Below are 18,338 nucleotides of genomic sequence, written 5' to 3'. Positions count from 1 at the left end.
CAAAAGCAGGGTCAATTATTTTAGGTTCAAGGAACACGGGTACGAGGAGAAACTCACTCGCCTAGCTTATGCCCAGTAATTCACACTCTCAAGCAATCATCAAACTCAAATGCACATACAGATCATATATGAATCAAGATACTTGCTCAAGAGTAAAAGAGATACCCTATTTTTAGTCAGGTCAGGTCTATCAAGTGTATGTAAGGGTACACTAGCCGATTCAAATTCAAGTCTCAAATGAGCTCAGTCTAATCGGTCTTAGACAGTTCAGATATCTCAAATCTTAACATTTACCACTCGGGTGGTGTAACCTTAATCAAACAGGAAAATTAGAAGAAAAATGCAAACCAAAACTTTTCTCAACAATTCCGGCCACCACCATAATCTATCAAAACCCTAGCCAAGAATCCAAAACTAAGAAACTGTACAGCTCAGGTCGTACGCTCTCAAGCGTAATTCAACCAAATCATATCTTACGCGTACCATTTTCAAGATTCACAACTGACGCTCCAAAAGAGCACTGAACGTACAAATCAATCCCACAGTCCGGCATCCTAAACTTTAAGCCTAGGATACACTACAAAGATCTGAAGCCTAAGCTCTGATACCACTTGTAACGGCCCCACCTCCCCCTAAGGCGAACCAAAGGGTTTAGCGGACCGCCTGCCCAGCTCTCGCCGGGACTCACTTACTTACTACATTCCTCAAGTAAATTACAAGGTACAACTTGAATAGTACATCCAATTCTCCAAAATTACATATCATAAGCGAAGCGGAAACTAGTTCTAAGCGTAGAATGTAGATATACATCCGATTCAATTCCAAATATTTATACAGGCCCAAAAGTACATAAACCAAACTCAAATCTAAACTATACAAGATATACGCCATCTAGCCACACAGAGTTCCAAATACAAGTTCTTCCTTTACTGCGATTCCTGTGGGGAGAAGAAGATAATAGGGGGTGAGCTAGAAGCTCAGCGAATGACCAGTAAAATCAACAGCCAAGTATATTTCACAATAAAGCATTGATATGATGTCATGATGCAGTAATCAAATGTTCACTTATTGCTCATGTGAGCCAGTGAAGCTCTTATACTTAAATATCCAACGCTCGTTTAGATCAGGTAACCGTGAAACAGAAGTAAGGAGCCATCGTGCTCCCAAGAATGTGTAAACAGTAGTGGAGACATTGGTTCTAAGCACAAGACTTTCCAGGAACTCATTGGAGCCAAATTATGTCATGGCACACACACAAACACAATGATATGCAATTGTGCAATCAATGCAAGAATCATTTCAAAAGTAACCTTTGAGAAGTAGTGGAGGGATCACTCACCAACTACAGCGCAGGAACTATCCATCATATCTCATTGCCATGCTCAAGTCCAAGCCCTAAAGTACAATGACCATGTCAAGCAAAAGAAAATCTAAAACCAGCAAGTTCCTATCACCTTTTTAGCATTTTAATCACGAGTAAAGTTACACTTATCCACTTGAAACGAACCTTATGGCGTTACAAAGCTAAGACATATCCCAACATTTCCTATGCAGACCTCCAAAGCCAAATCATACATTTTCAGGGTCAAAACCCGAATTCTTAGAGGAAAGTAGAAACTGTCCGTGAAACAGGCGTAAGGCCAGTCAAGGGTATCTCGGTAAATCTGAAAATTTTGCAGGTAACCAGCTAACTCATGTATCTGCAAGTTCCATGTTTTGAGCAAGGGCCGATTCAATCTCTTTCAAGGTCAAACATACGGTGCAAAAATAGGACAGATTATATGCACACATAAGTGAAACAGCTATACAGTAGCAATTTATAACTTAAACGATCGAATACAGTCGAAATCGGACGAAACGGCTGGAATGGTAACAAAATAACAAAAATAATCCTAAACGGTCCAAAATGGCTAAAACGGTTGAGAAATGTACGTGCGTGTACGCGGAAATGCAAATGGTACAACTTGGGTTACACGATTTTTGACCATAACTGGAGCCATAGTCAATTGCTTCTTAAGCTCTTGGACGCTACCTGGACATATCATTTGAATCGATAGTACAAGGAAAACGAGTTTGCATTGGTCATTATGTTTCTTTTTTTCCCCAAGGGTACAAGTTCGGCCGAGTCCTAACGTATAACCCTCGATAACAAAGCAGTAACGGTTCTCGCTAGTTCAAGTGATAATCACTTAACCTTTACTCAAGTTGCAAGTATAGTTTCCTAGTCCTCGAGTATAAATTCGGGCAGCATGTCCTTTGTGTTTACCTATTTTTCCAGCCATTTAGGCTTCATTATTTTTCCTCAGTCACAACCCAAAGTCACACATATCATAATTCATAATTCAAGTCAAAAGCCGTTCCATAGGCTCATAATATCATAAGAATAAGAATCACAATAATAACAAGTGCAGAAATACAATCTAGCACAAGACAGATTTGACGTGTGGATGCGGAAATAACATATCCGAGGCTACGCTTATCGGATTAAGCACAACCTATGCCGTTTCGAAGCTAAGACACAGGGCTACAATGTTCATGAAGGTCACTTAGTCCAGTTCCTAATGTAACTTAGTCAAATCCTCAAATTACAGAACCAAAATCCAATTCATCGGCTATTTAACCACATTGCACTGTAATGGTCATATCTCAGGTTACAAAAGTCCGATTAAGGTGTTCTTAGAGGCATTTGAAATCTAAGTCAGAATACTACAACTTTCATGTTTTGGAAAAAAGCTAAATCAGTACGGATCCTAGTGGAAAAACGTGATAAACTGGACAAACTGACCAAACGGACTGCTGGGGAAAAACTTAAAATAGTAAGGGGTGACCTACGTTGCTCCGATTGAGCTGAAATTTTTTTTGGAACCTATAAAATACCATTCCCTACAACTTTCATGTTTTGACCTAAGGCAATTCGGCCTCTAACATAGGGCTACAAAACCGGACAGAAAGATGGGGAAAATTTTCCAGATTCTGGAATTTTTGGTATTTAATGGAACTTTCTCAATTTTCTTGTTCTAATCACTACCAAAGCCCCTTTTATAACCTTATTTACAACATGTGCAACCATAGAGCAAGTTTAGGCAGAAAACTATGAAACCCTAACTTGCTTATTCATCCCAAATTCATCACAACCACTTGCATAATCATGAAATCAAGCCAAAACTTAAGCTAAAAAAAAACATCTTAAAGCAAGATTTAAAGCAACAAGGATCATGATCAGATGTTTATACCTCAAAAGCAAGGCTTGGATGAGTGATAGTTCACTCCCTTTGAAATTTCTTGGTTCCTCAAGCTTCCCAACTCACACTTAGCACTTTAATCGGTTTGGAAATTTAATTTGTCACTTGGTTGGTTAGAATCAAGAAGAAGGAATTGTTTCTTGCTCCCACTTTCTCTCTCTCTCTTGGTCGACCAGCTGCTGGAAAATGAAGAGGAAAGTGCAGAAAATTGGTTTAAGAAGGCTAGTTGATCACTTGGCCAAGAAACTCTAGGGTGGCGACAAGTGTCGCCACCACCACCTTTCATTTTTCTCTTTCTTTTCCTTGCTATTTTTAGTCCACATTTTCGGTCAAGCTAGCTGGCAATGAGGGGGAAATATTTTGCTCAAGTATTAATGCTCATGTGATAAGAAAGTGGTGGTCAAGTGGTGCGTTCAAACGGTAGTGCGCGGGACCCGCCGATTCGCGCCGTTTTTCTTAAAAACTCACGTACTAGGGTTTTTACTTCCCATTCACTACCCTTATATCATTGCTACTAATCACATATTATTTCTCACTTAAAAGCCACTTTTAATCTCCAAATTTAATCCTTACTCTGTACCGAAAATTCATCCGGCGAAAAATCGCGAAAACCCCAATTTTGCTCTAATCTTGAAACCAAAAGTGAAACCCTACTTTCTAGGTTCATTGGCACTTATTGTGGGGCGATTGAGTAGTAGGGCCGTTATAAAGTGGTATTTGGTAAAGAAAAGGAAATTTTTAAGAAAAATATAAGGAATTTGCACGGCTTCTGGCCGGATTCTCCACAAAACACTATTCACCAGAAATTTTTCCCTTTTCTTCTGCCTCGGGGCGTCACAAACTCCCCTCCTTAAAAGAATGTCGTCCTCGACATTCCAACTTGTACTAATCAGATCAAAATAGTTCTCGAAAGTCGATCACGTATTAAGAATCATTTCAATCTCGCTTATCATAATCAAATACTAATCAGATCAAATATCTCAAAGGTCAATCACATACTAAGAATCACTTATCACAATCAAGTACTAAAAGTACTCCAATCCAACTTATCAAATAATCTTGATCCAATAGATAGTCAGACGAGTAACTGGATACATATAAAAAAGGGGGCTCGAAATTAGACTTAAAGTCCCTGATATTTGGAAAAACAATCCAGGACATAACGGTGTCTCAGGTCAGAAATTACCCCTGGTGGTGCTTGAAAACACAACAAGCTAGCACTCAGCTATACTTCACCAGAAAGTCTCAGGAATTTGTCCCCGGTGGTGCTTGAAAACACAACAAGCTAGCACTCAGCTATACTTCACCAGAGCCTCAGATGCAAGATTTTGTCCATGGCGGTGCTGGACAACACAACAGGTTAGCACAACGGCTATACCTCGCCAAAGAACCTCAGTTCAAAATTTCATCCTTGGTGGTGCTTTATAACACAACAAGCTAGCACAACGGCTAAACTTCACCAGAGGATCTTAGCTCAAGAAATTGGCCCTGATGGTGCTTGGAAACACAACAAGCTAGCACTACGGCTAAGCTTCACCAGAGAGCCTCAAGTCAAAGTTTCATCCCTGATGGTGCTTGGAAACACAACAGGCATGCCTCGCCAGAAGAATGACGGTGCTTGAAAACACAACAGGCCATACCTCATCAGAGAGGTTCTGTTCAAGAATTTCAATCCCTGATGGTGCTTTGAAACACAGCAGGCATGCCTCGCCAGAAGAATGACGGTGCTTGAAAACACAACAGGCAATGCCTCACCAGAGAGGTTCTGTTCAACCGCTACAGAAGAGTAGTAGCCGGTCTATAACCAAACAAGTACGAATATGTTCAGAAATAGAGTCAAAAGCAGGGTTCAAGTATATCGGTTCAAAAGCAGGGTCAATTATTTCAGGTTCAAGGAACACGGGTACGAGGAGAAACTCACTCGCCTAGCTTATGCCCAGTAATTCACACTCTCAAGCAATCATCAAACTCAAATGCACATACAGATCATATATGAATCAAGATACTTGCTCAAGAGTAAAAGAGATACCCTATTTTCAGTCAGGTTGTAACAGCCCCACTTTCCCCTAAGGCGAACCAAAGGGGTTAGCGGGCTGCCTGCCCAGCTCTCGCCAGGACTACGGATCAGTTCACGTCGATCTAATACGTTTCGGAACATACCCACGCGCGTAAACAAGTCAAAATCACAAAATAAAAAAAAATGAAAATCGAAGCCGATGATGAACAGTACCGGCCATGTCCGAATCCGGATACTAGGCCGGGAGTAGCCAAATTTTCTTTTGCCGTTTGAAATACAAGTTAATCAGAAATCCAACCAAATGTCAACCAACCATTAATACATTGCAATTCAACATTTACAACCAATTTAGCATGCCAAAAGCTATGCATCATGGATACACATGTTCGGTTTGCCAATCAAAAGATGAACCCAATACACATTAGGGTTTCATGCAAAGAGCTATTCAACATAGACATATACATGGCTCAATTTGGCAACCAACAGGTATGATCTTCCAAAAATGATCATTTTCCTGTAAGGAAAACAAATGGAACAAAATGAGCTAAAGCCCAGTGAGCAACTAACACATAAGCAACAAAGATCACTTAAGCATAACCGTTCATTTCAAGTATCCAAATAGGAAGCAAAACAAATCGGTAAAAGGATACGGACGGCTCTCAAGAGCTCATTTCCACGCTTACATTCTTGATCCAATCTCATTGACTCTCCGTCAACGTTTATGAGTACCAACCGTAGAACCCACTTCACTCCCATCCCTTCCACCAAACATACCCCAACCGGGCCCGCACTCCAATCAGTAGCTTTTGGTAATACTCGAGTATACCGGAACCAAGAGTCTCATCACTACAAGATTCCCCAGTACAGTCCCCGTGGCATGTCAATTTTCACGACCAAGCCCTCGCCGGCTCGATTCAATTGACTACCTACGGGGTTGAGCTCAGTAATACAGTAAGGCCGTTGGATATTCGTCCAAACGACACCAAATCAGTTTTCCATGAATGGAATTCAATATCTCATATAGCAAGTGCAGTATTTCAGTAAAACGGTAATCAGTCATTAACGGTATCACAAGGGGTGAGGGCGGTCAAGTACACCCTCACCTCAATCAATTCCAATAGCCAAATAAGCCTTCAAGGCATCAAAATCACATATAGCAAAGCCACATTGTAACATTTAAGTGAGTAGTATACTCACCACTCACGTAGGTGAGGTTTCATGCACCGTCGTCCAAAGTACGTCGTGCACTAACGTCACGCCCTAGAACACGTAAACAAATACCATAAGACTCGATAACGAGTCATAAAGCCATGCCAATCGCAACCCCAAAAGGGTTTCATATGCATCAACAAGTAGCATAGATAACCAGAAATTCCAGCAATGCACTCACGTGACCTTAACAAAAAAAAAACAGTTTTCGTCCTCCTTTTGCGGTAATGGTACAAAATGATCTACGCTTATCGGATGAGGGTGTAAGACCCACCATCTCGAAGTTAAAAGACAGTGGTACAACAATGTAGAAGGCCTCTCAGTCCAAATCCTAGCACAACTAGGTCAAAAATGCAGAATACCAAACCAGAACCGTAATTGCCGGTTTACAAATCACATTATGCTGTAATTAGTCCAAATCAGTCTATACAGGTCCAAATGCATTGATTCCAAAGGCATATGATAGATAAGACATCAAGCTACATTTCATCAGAAGACACCAACATCCAAATCCAAAGCAATTCCAGTCAAAACAGACGATTACAATCGCAGTTCGCACATTCTGATCACCCAGAACAGCAACAGTAAAAATGACATATCTCACTCTACACTACTCCAAATGCCCTGAAAGTTTTCAGGCACTTCAAACTCGTCAATACCTACAACTTTCATGTTTTGTGAAAAGTCCAATTCTGATGCAAGTACGGGTGCGCAACAACTTCAACCTTGGGTCAAGGACCCTTTGATCAATATTGGTGGTCCGATGACAAGATCAAGAACCAAGAAGGTGAAGGAAGCTTTACGAGCCTTGATCATTCACCATACAAGCAGGGAGCAAGCTAGGTTTGAAGACTTGATGGACCATGAAGTTACTTTGTTCACTTGCACGTTTGAAGTGAAGGAATGATCTCATACTTGTTAGCTTAGTTGGTAGTTGTTTAAGGACTACCTAGTTTAGTAGTTGTTAGGCGTTGAGTATTTTATTACTTATTGGGCCTTATCGAAAAGCCTTAAAGAGCTGGTTCTTTAAGCTCTTTATGCGGACCGAATTTCTTTCAGGTTTATGTGGGCCGGATTTTTGCCCTAGTTTTAGCCTATATAAAGGCACCTATTGTATGAGCGAAAGACAGAATATTACAACCAGAAATCGTGAGGAATTTTCCTTCAAGTTCTTAATCGGACTTACTCTTGAATTCTTGAGTTCATGGCTTAGGATTCAAATCTGACTTTATCGATTAGCTTGTTCCCTAATCGTGGTGTCGCTTCATCCATCCTTATTTGCTTAAGGTTGCTGATTACCTTTGTGTGTCAGAGGTCTTGAGTTCATGAGAACAATCGAGTTCAATTTCTGTTGGGAGAAAAGATCCAACTCTGATAATTACAAGGTTGGGAGGTTCTAGGAGGGTCTTCCCCTAGGGTTGCCTATATCAGTTGGTAATCAGAGCATCAGGTTAATTCTCTTTTAATTGAAGTTGTTCATATCTTGTTAGTTTGTCTTTTTGTCAAAAAAAAAAAACTGTAGCGATTACTGTTCATCGTTACTGTTCCGAATTACTGTTCATCGTACTGTAGCGTACTGTTCACGTTACTGTTCATCCGAGTCAAAAAAAAAAAACTGTTTGGGTGTTGTCTTTTTGTGTTTTCTGTCCAAGTTCTTGGGTTTGTTATACTTGTGTTTGGGTTGTTAGGGTTTAAAGAAAAAAAAAAAAGAGTCACGTACCTTATATTGTTTTAGTGTTCAAGTTGCTAGAGTATTGCTGGAATTTTCTTTTGAGTATTGCTGAAATTCTGTTTTGCCTATTTCTTGAGAATTGGTTGTTGTTCTTGCAAACCCTAAACACCACAACATAATTTGGGGAAATTCTTGTGTTTCTTGAACAAATTCTTGAAGTTCTTGGACCACCAAGTCTTGTTTTGAAAATTCTTGAACAATAAACCAAGAACTAGGGTTTTCTTGGAATTGGCATAACCTTTCATCCGTTTTCTTGAACTTGTTGGTGTGATCTGAATTTGTGTTCCTTGAAGAGCCGGAAAAAAAAAGAAAAAAAAAAGGAAGAAGAGAAGGAATTGGCTCTCATACAAAGGAAATCAAGTTTCCAAAAAAATCGTGAGTTTCCAATTCTTGGTGGGTTCCCAAATCTTGGTTAATCTCCAAATCTTGGTTGATTTCCCAAAACTTGAGTTTCCTAATCTTGATTGGTTTCCAACTCTTGAGTTCCAATCTTGATTGAATTCCAAAGACCCCAAACGACCTAACCAGCCCCAAACACACCCAATTCCGTTTTCAAAACCAAACCAAACACCTTAGCCCAAACCGCCTTGGGAGTTCTTGAGTTTCTAAAATCGGTTGAGCTAGTTTTGCAATCCGATTTGACTGAAATTTGAGGACTGGTTCGTACATTATTTGAGCACCCCAAAAGCACCATTTATACTCCAAAATACTGACCAGAAATTCAGCAAAGCAACAGCTCAAAGAAAAAAAAAAAAAAGTTCCAGCTTCGGGTAGAGTTTTTTCTAGGATTTGCAAAATTCTGCTTGGTGTCTTGTTACTTGCTTATAGAGTCATTAATTCTGGAATTTTTGAGAGTTTGAGTTGTTTTAAGAACTTCGAGAAGGAAAATTGAGAGTGAGTGTGTTTCCTTGAGTGATACACGAGTGCTTGCAAGGTAGACTAGGATACACTTGTTTTGCAGGTTAGACAATATGTCTCAAGAGGGGAACATGCCTGAGCCGTCTGAGACCGACGTGTCACTCAAACTGGTGCTCCAAACTCTTCAAAAACAAGCGGAGAGACATGAATTTGCGATGGAGAAACATGAATTTGCGATGGCACAAATATCCGACAGGTTGGCTGCCATTGAGATGCGAGGTACCGGAGATACACACCATAGGGTTTCGAGTGTTCAGAGTGCTGATCATGATGCGGATGATGAGGGGTATCATTCTCACACCTCATTTCGATCAAGGAGAAGCCAAGAGGGAGCGAGGGAAGGTCGAGGCCGACCTAGGAGAACCGATGACAATCTTGGTTCCATCAAGACTAAGATGCCTACCTTTCATGGGAAAAATGATCCTGAAGCTTATTTAGATTGGGTTAGGAGAGTTGAGCAAGTGTTTGAAGTCCACAATTACTCTGAAGAGAAAAAGGTGAAACTTGCAGCTATTGAATTTGAAGATTATGCATCCATTTGGTGGGAGCAAGTATGTGCCACAAGGAGGAGAAATAGGGAACAACCAATTGACACTTGGGCTGAAATGAAGCAAGTGATGCGGAAACGATTTGTACCTTTCCATTACACCACGGACTTGTACAATCGGCTCCAACGACTCACCCAAGGGTCCAGTTCGGTTGATGAGTACCACAAACAAATGGAGGTAGCAATGATAAGGGCCAATATACAAGAGGATTCAGAAGCAACCATGGCAAGATTTCTTAATGGATTAAATCCTGAAATTCGGAAGAAGGTTGAGCTTCAAGACCACTTTGAGCTACAACAAATGGTGTCTTATGCAGAGAAGGTGGAAAGGCAAGCCTTACCTATAAAGACACCTAGTGGCCGAACCACTACATCCTCTTCCACACCTTGGAGACGTGATCAATTGCCAACATCCAATGCTTGGCCAAGGCAAGGCAATAAGGAAAGGGAAAACAGGCGAATGGAGCAGCCGTTCCATCCGAGTGCAACTCCTTCTAAACCAACCCCGCGACCAACTCTTCCAAGGCCAAATACGTCTACCAACCAGCCAAAGGCATGTTTCAAATGCAAGGGAATTGGCCACCTCATGGCTCAATGCCCTAACCGAAGCATCATGTACATGAATGAAGAGGGAATGTGGCAAAGCGAAGGAGAGGAGGAATATGCGGACATGCCACCACTTGAAGAAGAAGGGAAGGATGCTGACCTGGTTGAAATAGAAGAGGACCCCGTGGCTCGAACTATGGTGACCATGAGAGTGCTAAATGCACAAGCGCAAGAAGATGATCTCCAACGGACCAACATTTTTCATACGAGATGCAAAATTGGAGATGAGGTATGTCTCATGATCATTGATAGTGGCTCTTGTACTAATTGCGTAGCTGCTGACTTTGTCGAACAAAAGCACCTTTCATGGACTTACCACCCTAAACCCTATAGACTATCTTGGTTAAATGATGGGGGGGAAGTCAAGGTGACCAAACAAGCTTTAATCACTTTTTCTATTGGTCGATACAAGGACCAAGTTTTATGTGATGTAATTCCTATGCAAGCTAGTCATGTCTTGTTAGGGCGTCCGTGGGAGTATGATAGGCAGGCTGATCATATTGGACTCACTAATAAGTATAAGTTCATTATGGACAACCTCAAGATCACTCTTTCACCCTTGACACCTACACAAGTGTATGAGGAACAATTACATCTAAGAAAAGAGCGAGAGAAAAGACAACTGAGAGAGGCAAAGAAAAGGCCGAATGTACTTGAGGATGAGGAAAAAAAGAAAGTAGAGGCCGAGTTGAGTGAAAAAGAAAATTCGAGGGGAAAAAAACTTAGTGAGGCCGAGAGTTTGAAAGTGAACAAAAAGAGCTTCTATGCAAGTGTGCGAGAGGTAGGTAGGGCTTTGAATGCACAAAGTCTTCTCATAGTACTTCTGTACAGGGAAGCTGATTATTCTTCTTTTTACACACTAGGCATAACCGATTCTCTTCCTAGTGCAATCTACTCTCTTTTGCAGGAATTCAAGGATGTGTTTCCGGAGGAACTACCAAAAGGATTACCTCCAATTCGAGGTATCGAACATCAAATCGACTTTGTTCCTGGAGCAATTCTCCCAAATCGACCAGCCTATAGAGCAAATCCGGAGGAAACAAAGGAAATCCAAAGGCAAGTCGATTCCCTCCTTGAAAAGGACCAGGTACGTGAATCTCTTAGTCCTTGTGCAGTTCCAGTCATTTTAGTGCCTAAGAAAGAAGGGACTTGGAGAATGTGTACAGATTGTCGTGCAATTAATAAAATTACTGTTAAGTATCGTCATCCTATTCCTAGGTTATATGATATGTTAGAAGAATTGCATGGGGCAATCATTTTCACTAAAATTGACTTAAGATCTGGTTATCATCAAATAAGGATAAAGGAAGGAGACGAATGGAAAACTGCTTTCAAAACAAAGTATGGTCTTTATGAGTGGCTTGTGATGCCTTTCGGCTTAACAAACGCTCCAAGTACTTTCATGAGGTTAATGAACCATGTTTTAAGGCATTTTCTTGGGAAGTTTGTTGTTGTTTATTTTGATGATATATTGATCTTTAGCAAGTCTTTAGATGAACATGTTGAGCATTTGCGACTTGTTTTAAGTGCCTTGCGTGAAAATAGGTTGTTTGCTAACATGGAAAAATGTGTCTTCTGCACTCCTGAAGTTAATTTCCTTGGATATATTGTTGGTGCAAATGGCATACGTGTTGATCCCGCCAAGGTAAAAGCCATCTTAGAGTGGCCGACTCCAACCAATGTGTCACAAGTAAGGTCTTTTCATGGTCTTGCAAGTTTCTATAGGAGATTTGTTAAAGACTTTAGTACTATTGCAGCACCTTTGAATGAGACAATTAAAAAGAATGTGGGGTTTCAATGGGGAACAGAGCAAGAAGAGTCATTTAATAAGCTTAAAGATTTGTTAACTTCAGCACCTATTCTTGCTTTGCCTAATTTTGATGTGACGTTTGAAGTTGAATGTGATGCTAGTGGGATTGGCATCGGGGCTGTTTTACATCAAAATAATAGGCCCTTGGCATATTTCAGTGAGAAGTTGAGTGGGGGGGCTCTTAATTACCCTACTTATGATAAAGAATTGTATGCTGTTGTGCGTGCTCTTGAAGTGTGGCAGCATTATCTTATGCCTAAGGAATTTGTGATACATACTGATCATGAATCAATTAAATTTCTTAAGGGGCAGGGTAAGTTGCATAAAAGACATGCGAAATGGATTGCATTTATTGATTCCTTTCCATATATCATTAAGTATAAGAAGGGAAAAGATAATGTCGTTGCGGATGCATTGTCTAGAAGGTATATCTTGATCACTAACCTGAGCACTAAGTTACTTGGGTTTGAGCACATTAAAGACTTGTATGCACATGATGCTGATTTTTCTAATGTGTTTCAAGCTTGTGAACATGCTGCATTTCAAAGGTTTTATAGGCATGAAGGCTTCTTGTTCAAAGAAAATCGCCTATGTATTCCCAACTGTTCACTTAGGGAATTACTTGTTAGAGAAGCCCATGGCGGAGGGTTGATGGGGCATTTCGGTATTGATAAAACTCTTGACATTTTGCATGAGCATTTCTATTGGCCTAAAATGAGGCGTGACATTGCTAACATTTGTGATAAGTGTTTAAAGTGTAAGCAGGCAAAGTCAAGGAGTAACCCTCATGGATTGTATACTCCTCTGCCCGTACCTCATGCTCCTTGGACAGACATATCCATGGATTTTGTGCTTGGTTTACCAAGATCTTCTACAGGTATGGATAGTATCTTTGTTGTAGTGGATAGATTTTCTAAAATGGCTCATTTTATCCCTTGTAGGAAAACAAGTGATGCGCGCCATGTTGCTGATTTATTCTTCAAGGACGTGGTTAGATTGCATGGGGTACCGCGTACTATTGTAAGTGATAGGGATGTGAAATTCTTAAGCTACTTCTGGAAATCACTTTGGGGAAAGTTGGGAACGAAGTTGCTATTTTCTACTTCTAGTCATCCTCAAACGGATGGTCAAACCGAGGTAACCAATCGAACCCTTGGTGCTCTACTTCGAGCCATTGTTCAAAAGAACTTGAAGAAGTGGGAAGAATGTTTGCCTATCGCTGAGTTTGCATATAACCGAACAACTCATTCTACTACTAATCATTCTCCTTTTGAAATTGTTTATGGGTTTCAGCCGCTAACCCCTCTAGATTTATCACCTATTCCTGTTGATGAGTGTTTAAGCGCAGATGGTGTCAAAAAGGCAGAGGCTGTTCGGACCTTGCATGAGAGAGTCCGAGCTCAGATTGAAAAGAAAAATGCGCAATATGCACAACATGCGAATAAGGGAAGAAAGCATGTTGTATTCGAACCTGGTGATTGGGTTTGGGTGCACATGAGGAAGGAAAGGTTTCCAGCATCTCGACGGACCAAGTTACATCCAAGAGGCGACGGACCTTTTCAAGTTCAAGAGAGGATCAATGACAATGCATACAAATTGGAACTTCCAAGTGAGTATGGCATAAGCGCATCTTTTAATGTGTCTGACCTATCCCCTTTTGATTTTGATACAGACTTTGAAGATTCGAGGACGAATCCTTTCGAGGAGGGAGGGAATGATGCAAGTACGGGTGCGCAACAACTTCAACCTTGGGTCAAGGACCCTTTGATCAATATTGGTGGTCCGATGACAAGATCAAGAACCAAGAAGGTGAAGGAAGCTTTACGAGCCTTGATCATTCACCATACAAGCAGGGAGCAAGCTAGGTTTGAAGACTTGATGGACCATGAAGTTACTTTGTTCACTTGCACGTTTGAAGTGAAGGAATGATCTCATACTTGTTAGCTTAGTTGGTAGTTGTTTAAGGACTACCTAGTTTAGTAGTTGTTAGGCGTTGAGTATTTTATTACTTATTGGGCCTTATCGAAAAGCCTTAAAGAGCTGGTTCTTTAAGCTCTTTATGCGGACCGAATTTCTTTCAGGTTTATGTGGGCCGGATTTTTGCCCTAGTTTTAGCCTATATAAAGGCACCTATTGTATGAGCGAAGGACAGAATATTACAACCAGAAATCGTGAGGAATTTTCCTTCAAGTTCTTAATCGGACTTACTCTTGAATTCTTGAGTTCATGGCTTAGGATTCAAATCTGACTTTATCGATTAGCTTGTTCCCTAATCGTGGTGTCGCTTCATCCATCCTTATTTGCTTAAGGTTGCTGACTACCTTTGTGTGTCAGAGGTCTTGAGTTCATGAGAGCAATCGAGTTCAATTTCTGTTGGGAGAAAAGATCCAACTCTGATAATTACAAGGTTGGGAGGTTCTAGGAGGGTCTTCCCCTAGGGTTGCTCATATCAAATTCGGCCTCTAACCCTATGATCCAAAACCGGACAGATTTAGGGGTTATCAACCCTAACTTTTCTCATTTCAATCCAAACCCAAAATTGGTTGCATTTATCACTAATTCACACCTACTAGAGTCTTTATAGACTATTGCCAATCATCAAAGATAGCCACAACATCACATTCATATTAAACCAGAAAATTCCTCAAAAATATAAAAACTTCACCAAATCAACTCAAATCAAGAAATAAATCACACATTCCATCACTCAAGCCACCATTAGCCACAAAATAAGCATCATTAGATATAAGAGGATGTTCAATCATCACTTACCTAGTAAACAAGAGAAGAGGAGTTGTAGACCACCTTAGCTCTTCCAAAAACTTCACCAAACTCACCACTAACACTAAACGGAAAGATTGTATGGAGTGGAAACTAGTTGGTGTGATTGATTTAGATGATTTGAGCTAGTGGAAAGTTTGAAGATTGAAGAAGTTTTCTTCCTTCTTGGCAAGAGAGAGGGCCGGCCACAAGGTGAAAGAAAATGGTGATTTTTTGTGAAATTTTTAGATATTTAACCAATTTTGGTCAAAAGTCAAAAAAGGTGAATAGTGTTCTTAAGTCAAAACCAATCACCAAGTGACACGTGGCACTTCATTAATGCATTCCTATCCTTTCTTTTCTCTCTCACATCAATCATTTCACACACTCTACTTATCTCTTAACACCCGATAAATTTTACACAGTATCCGACACTTAACCTTATTGACCGAATTTTTTCCGAACTTTTCGCACTAGTGGGTCCCACGTCCATTATATATCCGTAATTTTTCAAAAACTATCCAATACTAGAAAAATCATCTAAAAACTATAATTACTCATAAAATCCACCAAGAAAATTTTCCTAAGCCAGAAAATGCAGAAAACATGCCATTAAAGGGGAAAAACCCTAGGAAAAACATTAAGGGAAAATACGGGTTCTCACACAGGTCAGGTCTATCAAGTGTATGTAAGGGTACACTAGCCGATTCAAATTCAAGTCTCAAATGAGCTCAGTCTAATCGGTCTTAGACAGTTCAGAGGAAAATTAGAAGAAAAATGCAAACCAAAACTTTTCTCAACAATTCCGGCCACCACCATAATCTATCAAAACCCTAGCCAAGAATCCAAAACTAAGAAACTGTACAGCTCAGGTCGTACGCTCTCAAGCGTAATTCAACCAAATCATATCTTACGCGTACCATTTTCAAGATTCACAACTGACGCTCCAAAAGAGCACTGAACGTACAAACCAATCCCACAGTCCGGCATCCTAAACTTTAAGCCTAGGATACACTACAAAGATCTGAAGCCTAAGCTCTGATACCACTTGTAACGACCCCACCTCCCCCTAAGGCTAACCAAAGGGTTTAGCGGACCGCCTGCCCACAGCTCTCGCCGGGACTCACTTACTTACTACATTCCTCAAGTAAATTACAAGGTACAACTCGAATAGTACATCCAATTCTCCAAAATTACATATCATAAGCGAAGCGGAAACTAGTTCTAAGCGTAGAATGTAGATATAAGTGAAATAGCTATACAGTAGCAATTTATAACTTAAACGATCGAATACAGTCGAAATCGGACGAAACGGCTGGAATGGTAACAAAATAACAAAAATAATCCTAAACGGTCCAAAATGGCTAAAACGGTTGAGAAATGTACGTGCGTGTACGCGGAAATGCAAATGGTACAACTTGGGTTACACGATTTTTGACCATAACTGGAGCCATAGTCAATTGCTTCTTAAGCTCTTGGACGCTACCTGGACATATCATTTGAATCGATAGTACAAGGAAAACGAGTTTACATTGGTCATTATGTTTCTTTTTTTCCCCAAGGGTACAAGTTCGGCCGAGTCCTAACGTATAACCCTCGATAACAAAGCAGTAACCGTTCTCGCTAGTTCAAGTGATAATCACTTAACCATTACTCAAGTTGCAAGTATAGTTTCCTAGTCCTCGAGTATAAATTCGGGCAGCATGCCCTTTGTGTTTACCTATTTTTCCAGCCATTTAGGCTTCATTATTTTTCCTCAGTCACAACCCAAAGTCACACATATCATAATTCAAGTCAAAAGCCATTCCATAGGCTCATAATATCATAAGAATAAGAATCACAATAATAACAAGTGCAGAAATACAATCTAGCACAAGACAGATTTGACGTGTGGATGCGGAAATAACATATCCGAGGCTACGCTTATCGGATTAAGGCACAACCTATGCCGTTTCGAAGCTAAGACATAGGGCTACAATGTTCATGAAGGTCACTTAGTCCAGTTCCTAATGTAACTTGGTCAAATCCTCAAATTACAGAACCAAAATCCAATTCATCGGCTATTTAACCAAATTGCACTGTAATGGTCATATCTCAGGTTACAAAAGTCCGATTAAGGTGTTCTTAGAGGCATTTGAAATCTAAGTCAGAATACTACAACTTTCATGTCTTGGAAAAAAGCTAAATCAGTACGGATCCTAGTGGAAAAATGTGATAAACTGGACAAACTGACCAAACGGACTGCTGGGGAAAAACTTAAAATAGTAAGGGTATTTTGCACTTTTCATGACCTACGTTGCTCCGATTGAGCTGAAATTTTTTTTGGAACCTATAAAATACCATTCCCTACAACTTTCATGTTTTGACCTAAGGCAAATTCGGCCTCTAACATAGGGCTACAAAACCGGACAGAAAGATGGGGAAAATTTTCCAGATTCTAGAATTTTTGGTATTTAATGGAACTTTCTCAATTTTCTTGTTCTAATCACTACCAAAGCCCATTTTATAACCTTATTTACAACATGTGCAACCATAGAGCAAGTTTAGGCAGAAAACTATGAAACCCTAACTTGCTTATTCATCCCAAATTCATCACAACCACTTGCATAATCATGAAATCAAGCCAAAACTTAAGCTAAAAAAAAACATCTTAAAGCAAGATTTAAAGCAACAAGGATCATGATCAGATGTTTATACCTCAAAAGCAAGGCTTGGATAAGTGATAGTTCACTCCCTTTGAAATTTCTTGGTTCCTCAAGCTTCCCAACTCACACTTAGCACTTTAATCGGTTTGGAAATTTAATTTGTCACTTGGTTGGTTAGAATCAAGAAGAAGGAATTGTTTCTTGCTCCCACTTTCTCTCTCTCTCTTGGCCGACCAGCTGCTGGAAAATGAAGAGGAAAGTGCAGAAAATTGGTTTAAGAAGGCTAGTTGATCACTTGGCCAAGAAACTCTAGGTTGACCACCACCTTTCATTTTTCTCTTTCTTTCCTTGCTATTTTTAGTCCACATTTTCGGTCAAGCTAGCTGGCAATGAGGGGGAAATATTTTGCTCAAGTATTAATGCTCATGTGATAAGAAAGTGGTGGTCAAGTGGTGCGTTCAAACGGTAGTGCGCGGGACCCGCCGGTTCGCGCCGTTTTTCTTAAAAACTCACGTACTAGGGTTTTTACTTCCCATTCACTACCCTTATATCATTGCTACTAATCACATATTATTTCTCACTTAAAAGCCACTTTTAATCTCCAAATTTAATCCTTACTCTGTACCGAAAATTCATCCGGCGAAAAATCGCGAAAACCCCAATTTTGCTCTAATCTTGAAACCAAAAGTGAAACCCTACTTTCTAGGTTCATTGGCACTTATTGTGGGGCGATTGAGTAGTAGGGCCGTTATAAAGTGGTATTTGGTAAAGAAAAGGAAATTTTTAAGAAAAATATAAGGAATTTGCACGGCTTCTGGCCGGATTCTCCACAAAACACTATTCACCAGAAAT

This window comes from Coffea eugenioides, unplaced genomic scaffold, assembly GCF_003713205.1.
Source record: "Coffea eugenioides isolate CCC68of unplaced genomic scaffold, Ceug_1.0 ScVebR1_3495;HRSCAF=4717, whole genome shotgun sequence".
Lineage (NCBI taxonomy): Eukaryota > Viridiplantae > Streptophyta > Magnoliopsida > Gentianales > Rubiaceae > Coffea > Coffea eugenioides.
Note: the sequence above shows the minus strand (reverse complement) of the source record.